The 6877-nt window shown below is 36.9% G+C and overlaps 1 pseudogene; it reads left to right on the forward strand.

The window, feature by feature from the left end:
* Positions 1-3588: 3588 nt before the first annotated feature.
* Positions 3589-6308, forward strand: LOC149577830 (UDP-glycosyltransferase 92A1 pseudogene; annotated as a pseudogene).
* Positions 6309-6877: the final 569 nt, after the last annotated feature.

Raw genomic sequence — 6877 nt, forward strand, 5'->3', positions numbered from 1 at the left:
AGCAGTTCATTTTTGTATGAATACACCTACAATTGTAAGTTGTAGGCAAGGAAAGACGTAAGGAAGAACCTAAATAGTTTTATGCTTGTCTGAAACGTTGCTCTTACAGTTTGGTTCTTGATTATTGCCCTGAATCCGTGGCCTCCAATTTGTCACTTTCAACCTCCTTCTTCGTCCCTTGCATTTTTGCTTCATGTTGCCCCCTCTCTTTTCCCAAAAGAAACCTATATTAACACATTCAATTCACCATTCGATGGTAACTGACCTAACTGCCCCTTTAGCACTCATGCAAAAAAGGTAAAATATATCCTTTTTTTTTTTATAACAAAATGTCTTTTTATGAGAACATCTCAACATTTTTTTTTTAACAATTGGTTTCACAAGAAAGCATATATAGTCACTTTTGTTATAAAAAATGGTAGTAAAGAATGCTCCTAAAAAGAGTCTTAATGCTATCCACAATATGTTCAATTAACATTAGATCAAACTTTTTTGTCATTAGATTTATATTTACCTATTTCAAAATCTCTTATTTAAATAAAATGTTATTTCCACATTCAGTCTAATATCTAAAAATTAACATAGTAATGCATAGTAACAATATTCTAACATCATACAAATCCTAAGTGAAGTGTGTGGTCACATGGTCATCCGACACATCCCCTTCTAGGAGGCTAACCTTCTCTACCTCGACCACACTTCCGTCATAACAATCTTGCATCCACTCAAACACTCACAACCATAACAAGGAGTCAGTATTGATCATTATTAACAACTTGCTTGCATCATCTTTTAAGAATAACATTAACTGAATCAGAACTATGAACATCACATCATGATTACATCAAATAACATCATCATTGAATGTAATATTTCATACGTATCCATCATCATAATTCATTTCAATTAGAAATTTAAAACATTAACTTTCATTTAACTTTTAATTAAATCTTAATTTTGACCAACTCGACATAGCCACATAAGCAAGAAAAAAAAAGGTTCTAGGGTGAGACGTGACAAATTCCAAAAGGGAAACCTATCTGCTAACAGGTTGAAAATAAAGTCAGTGTGTTAAATTTTATCGCCAGGGATAGAAAATAAAAATTTATCTTCATTTTCCGCCTAATAGAATTCATTCAAAGAAGCACTAAAATACTACATCAGTTCATACACATTCCAAATAAGAAAATTAACATGAAATTGGGAGTTGTAAATCAAGAATGAGGCAAGTAATGAACATTTTTAGTCTGGATAAAATTCTCTTTCTATAGGAAGAGCACTAAATTCCATTACTGATATAGTAATAATAAACAACTGGTACGCTATTCCATGGGATTAATAGTAACAATCACATTTTGGCATACATAGTTTTAACGACATGAATCATAATGGTCAAAAAATACAGAGTTTAATTCTCAATTTGACCTCAACCACACACATAAAATCAGGAATTGTAAATCAGAATAAGGCAAGTAATGAACATTTGAAGACCTCTATTCACAAGATAGGGAATTTTCTCATCTCCAAAGATCAAATCAATATAATTGGGGATGGAAAGAGTTTTGAAGTATTGAAGAATTTTCAGAAATGTACAAAGGACAAGAAAGTTACCATAAACTTACCTGCCCATAGGGTGAGAAAATTTCTAGCACATTATAGTCTTCATAGAGGAACTATTTCAAGAGATAAAATGAGCACACATATAGTCTTCACAGAGGAACTGGTCTTCCAATGGTGTTGTGTATACACAGGACACAAATCACCCACTGTGATGAATAAGTTTGGAGAGTCCAATTCAAAATCTGTAAAAATGTGCGATGTTCATGGTGGGTAGTGGGCACAGATGCAACATACCAAAAAACCCACACCAATTGAGAAAACTTCATTCAAGCTCTGAAGAGTGCTTGAACGTGGAGTTGGCATGTCAAGAAAAATAAAAATATTTGAAAGGAGAATCCACAATATACCAGCAAATGTGCACTTTTTGATTTGTGAGAGAGGAGAATCCACAATATAGAGCGATTCATGGCCAAATACTCCAGTGTGCGGCCTTTAATTCTCATCTAAACGCAAGTCATGGTCTCAATTAATATCCAACCCAAGCGCCTATGAAACTCTAAATATGCAATTTGAACTGTGGTGAAAAACTATCTTACCGACGAAATGAATTGATTATGACGATCTTCAACGCGCAAGATATCTCTTCTGCAAATCATCAGATGCGTCGGTATTTCATGTCGCTCTCTGTCACTTTATTGGCATGTTCCTCTCAATCAATTTCCCAGCTTTTCACCTCGAGCCCTCCCTGTCATTAATCACCAACTCTTTATCAAAGGAGTTGTAAAATATAATACACTTTTTAATATTTGATCAAATCCATGAGATTAGACAAAAAGATATTAATCTGAAGTCATTTCAGTCGAGAGTTTTTCGATGTGAATCGATTTCTAGCTGGAGCTAACTCTAAAGGGAAAGTCTATTGGCAGATGTAAAAAATGGACCGTAAATGATAGGAAAGATTTAGTTCAAATCATTCTAGGGGCATTAGAATTCGAATTGAACATGATAAAAAGTTTTAACATAAATGATGAAAGATTTAGTAAACTAAATCTTTATTCAAATCATTCCATGATGATAGATTGTGGTAAAAAAGAAATATACTTTTAATCATTCAACATAATTAAGATTGTATAGTCTGAAACCATTTACCGATAATGATTTTTCAGCATGAATCAAATTCTAGTTGCAAGCAACCTCATAGGAAAAGCCTATCAGCCAATAATACTATAAAATATTAATTTTTTGAATTTTAAAATATTTGTAAAGTGTATGTTGATGGATAAAAGTAGAAGAAAACAATACTTATATCAATTTATTAAATTTATTAAAATAAAAATATCTAAGTTATAAAGGGATTCATTTTTTTAATTGGTAAGTGGTTGAAGTTAAGATTAATTATCATTATGTATTGCGATTAATTGTTATTAATTATTAAGTTCATGTAGATTCAATTCCTTGACCTCCCTAATAAGAAGCTCACAATTTACCATTGTATTGTAGGTTCTTACCTAGTTATTAAGATATTATTTTAAACAAAACAAAACTAACAATCGCATCTTAGGGTGCAATGGATACACTGAAGACATATTTAAAGTCAAATAAAGATTTTTTTTTAGCATATATTTATGGAACTAATAAGAGTAGAAAAAGAGACAAATGGGAAAAATAAGATGGACGAAATAAATATCCTAGCTAAAATATATTCACAAGCGTAACCCCCAACCTAACTATAACTTTAACCATCATCTAGAACGTCATATTTGTCGCATTTGCAACGAATTTAATCCATAAAGGCTTTTGGCCGACATATAAAATGTTGACAGTTGTCCTGTAGGAATATTTTTACTCACGTACTTGGGTGCGTCATGTGCCGACCCAAAATGATTAATTGTATACATTCAATGCCACAAAAAGTTCATCCTTGACGAAACGAGGACCACATTACCAGTGCCGTTTGATTCTGTGCCCGGAAAGGATTCGCAAAGCAGAGTAATCACCTTTCAGCCGCTCAGTGCAATCCAATCTACAATGGCCCCTCCATCTGCATCTGATTCCAGAATTCCATGGGTGATGTTTCCATTCATGGCGCAGGGCCACATCATTCCCTTCCTTCACCTCTCCAAACTCCTCGCCTCTCGAACCGGATTCACCATCACCATCGTCAACACCCCACTCAACATTCACGCCTTAGCACCCACCATTCAATCTGACCCCTCTCTTGACATTCGCCTGGCGGAGCTCCCTTTCTCCAGTGCCGATCATGGCTTAACACCGCGTACTGAGAACTTAGATTCGCTGCCTTTTTCGCAGTTCGTCACTTTCATGGAAGCCGCAGAGCATTTGCAGCCCCATTTCGAAGATCTGATCCGTAAGATCTCGGAAGAAGATGGCTGCGCCCCTCTCTGCATCATCACCGACATGTTCCTCGGCTGGACCCAAGACGTCGCCGACACGTTTGGAATACCCAGAATCTTCTTCCTCACCTGCGGCGTCTATGGCACCTTGCTTTACTACTCTATGTGGAATCATCTGCCCCACACAAAGACCCACTCGGAAGAGTTCGCCCTCCCAGATCTGCCTCACGTTTCGCTGCACCGATCTCAGCTTCCCACTAATATAAAAATGGCGACAGGAACGGATACCTGGAGCTTGTTTCAGGCTCGCCAGTTACCCCGCAATATGCGCAGCTGGGGATTTATATGCAACTCCTTCCAACAGCTCGAGAACGGATATTTGGAACATCTCAGAATATCCACCGGCAGGCCTGTCTGGGCGGTTGGCCCTCTCCTTCCTCAAGAGTTTCTCTCTTCCACTCAATCCCATGTTATGTCTGATGAGTTATTGCAAGGTAAGGATGCAACCACCGATGCGGTGGCTCAATTCTCAGAAAGTTCGTAGTGTGATCTACGTTTGCTTCGGCTCGCAGAACACGATCTCTGCGTCGAATATGAAAGAGTTGGCACTTGGTTTGGAATCAAGTGGGCAGCCCTTCATCTGGGTAGTCCGACCTGGTGCAGGGCACCCTGACAAAGTCATGGAAAAACATTAAGTCCTAAAGTTTAGAAAGTTATTTAAATAAGTTTTAAAATTTAAATATTTAAAAAGTAATGGTCAAATAAGGATTAGTTGTTTTGTTAGAGGATCCAACTACTTTGGATCGGTTAAGGGAGTTATTTTAAGTATATGTAAGCCTCAAAAGGCATGAGGGTACAGTGGTGGAAGTTGGAGTTTTAGATTGTACGGACTGTGTCCATATTGGAATTAATAATAGTTGCTTTCTTACAAATTTGAAGTCTTTTGATGCTTGATTTGGAGATAGATGTGTAATGATTTTTTTTAATTCCATTAGATCTAGTTCCAAGTGATTTTTAATACCAGATTCAATCATTAAGATTGATTGTTCTGTAGAAATCTCTAATTTTTGTTTTAATGCCAGTCATGGATTCATGAGATCCATCCCCTTTTCTACATATTTTTTCTTGGGGATGTATCCACACTTGTAATATAATTTTCTAACAATGATTATGAAGGAATGAACCCCATTTGCAGGAGAATAAGAGAGGTTGGTCATGTTGGAGGGTAGAGAAGTGACTGGATAGTCGCAGGAGGAAGGAATACTTGTCTCAGTAAATTGCAGTTTAGTCTGGGGGTCATTTCTCCAAAGTTAACAGTTGGATCTTGCCAAATTTTGGATATGTTGGAGAGAGACAAATTGTACCAAATATCAACGGTTGGATTGAGCAAATGAAGTCTGGTTCAAAAGTTATGAATGACTGTTGTCGGGTCTATCTAAGGGGCAGCGACATGGCGGTTTGTGATGAATTTTCTCATGAATGTGTTAAGGGAGTTTTGTGAAAGGATTAGATGTTGTACGGGGATCTTTAGAGAATCCTAATTTTTGATAAGGAATAGTGGGTCCATTGATATTGACTCTAGTGGATAGGTCTTTGGAAGAAGTTGAAGCAATAGTATTCTGAGGACAGTCATAATACATATGATCAAATATGCATTGTTGCATGAGAGGAAGATTTCCAATATTATAGATATTAGTATGTGGAGTCTAGTGGAGTCTAAAGTGTTCGGAGTTGACCTTTGATAGGTCTATAGAGCAGAATGGGTCCAACAGTGATCAGTGATTGGAGAAGGGGAAAGTTTCTATCAAAGAAAGAAGGAAAGAAGTTATTAAACTATGAAGGAATCGTAACATTCCACTAGCCTCTACATCACGGCCCCCGCTTGGGTTGCCATTGACTACACAGTTTTCCTCAGAGTTTCTTCCGGATGGATTCGAAGAGCGAATGGGGGCCAAGAATCAGGGACTGGTTATTAAGAAATGGGCGCCCCAGCGTTTGATTTTGTCCCATCCTTCGACGGGAGGATTTTTGAGTCACTGTGGGTGGAATTCGACATTGGACAGTCTAAGCCAGGGAGTTCCCATGATTGGATGGCCCATCGCAGCCGAGCAATACTTCAATTCGAAGCTTCCAGAGGAGGTCGGCGTGTGTGTGGAGATGTGCAGAGGAAGTGAGGGAGAATTGGGGAAGGAGAAGGTGGAGAGGACGGTGAAGATGTTGATGTCGGAAGAGAGAGGTGGGCGACTGAGAGAAAGAGCAGCAGCCATGAGAGATGCTGCTAGAAGAGCAGTAATGGACCGTGGAGATGGAATCGACAAAGGCTCATCCATGCGTGATGTTGACGACATGACACACAATATTCTGACCACTTATACTGGTTCTCAATCCTTGTGAAGGATGATAAGTATTGACACCGATTTTCATGTTTAATTGTCCCCGGGTTCTGTTGAGATCAGATGATGCCAATGTTGAATTTACTTATTGTGGAGGGAAAACAGTATCCCTTAAATCTGTATGTGTGATATTTCTTAGTGCTCCTTACTTTGAGTGCTCCTTTCTTTAAGGACAATTTCTAAAATGATCACTACCTATATTTAGCCAACAAGTCATTATTTTGTATTTTTTAAATGCAATTTATCATCATTTTTCATATTAAAAGATCAATGAGAATTATTATTTTATATTTGTGATAATTTCTAAACAATTGAAAGCGATGCTAAATTTTGTTAGATATTAGAATTGATATGTTATCTCTTATCTTATCATTGAATTATTGTTTTAATTATTATTGTATATTTGTGATATTTCTTAGTGCTCCTTACTTTGAGTGCTCCTATCTTTAAGGACAATTTCTAAAATGATCACTACCTATATTTAGTCAACAAGTCATTATTTTGTATTTTTTAAATGTCAATTTATCATCATTTTTCATATTATAGATGGGGAAGCTTCATCACTGACTA

Source organism: Cupressus sempervirens, chromosome 1 (assembly GCF_028749045.1).
Source record: "Cupressus sempervirens isolate cs-2001-9-10 chromosome 1, ASM2874904v1, whole genome shotgun sequence".
NCBI lineage: Eukaryota > Viridiplantae > Streptophyta > Pinopsida > Cupressales > Cupressaceae > Cupressus > Cupressus sempervirens.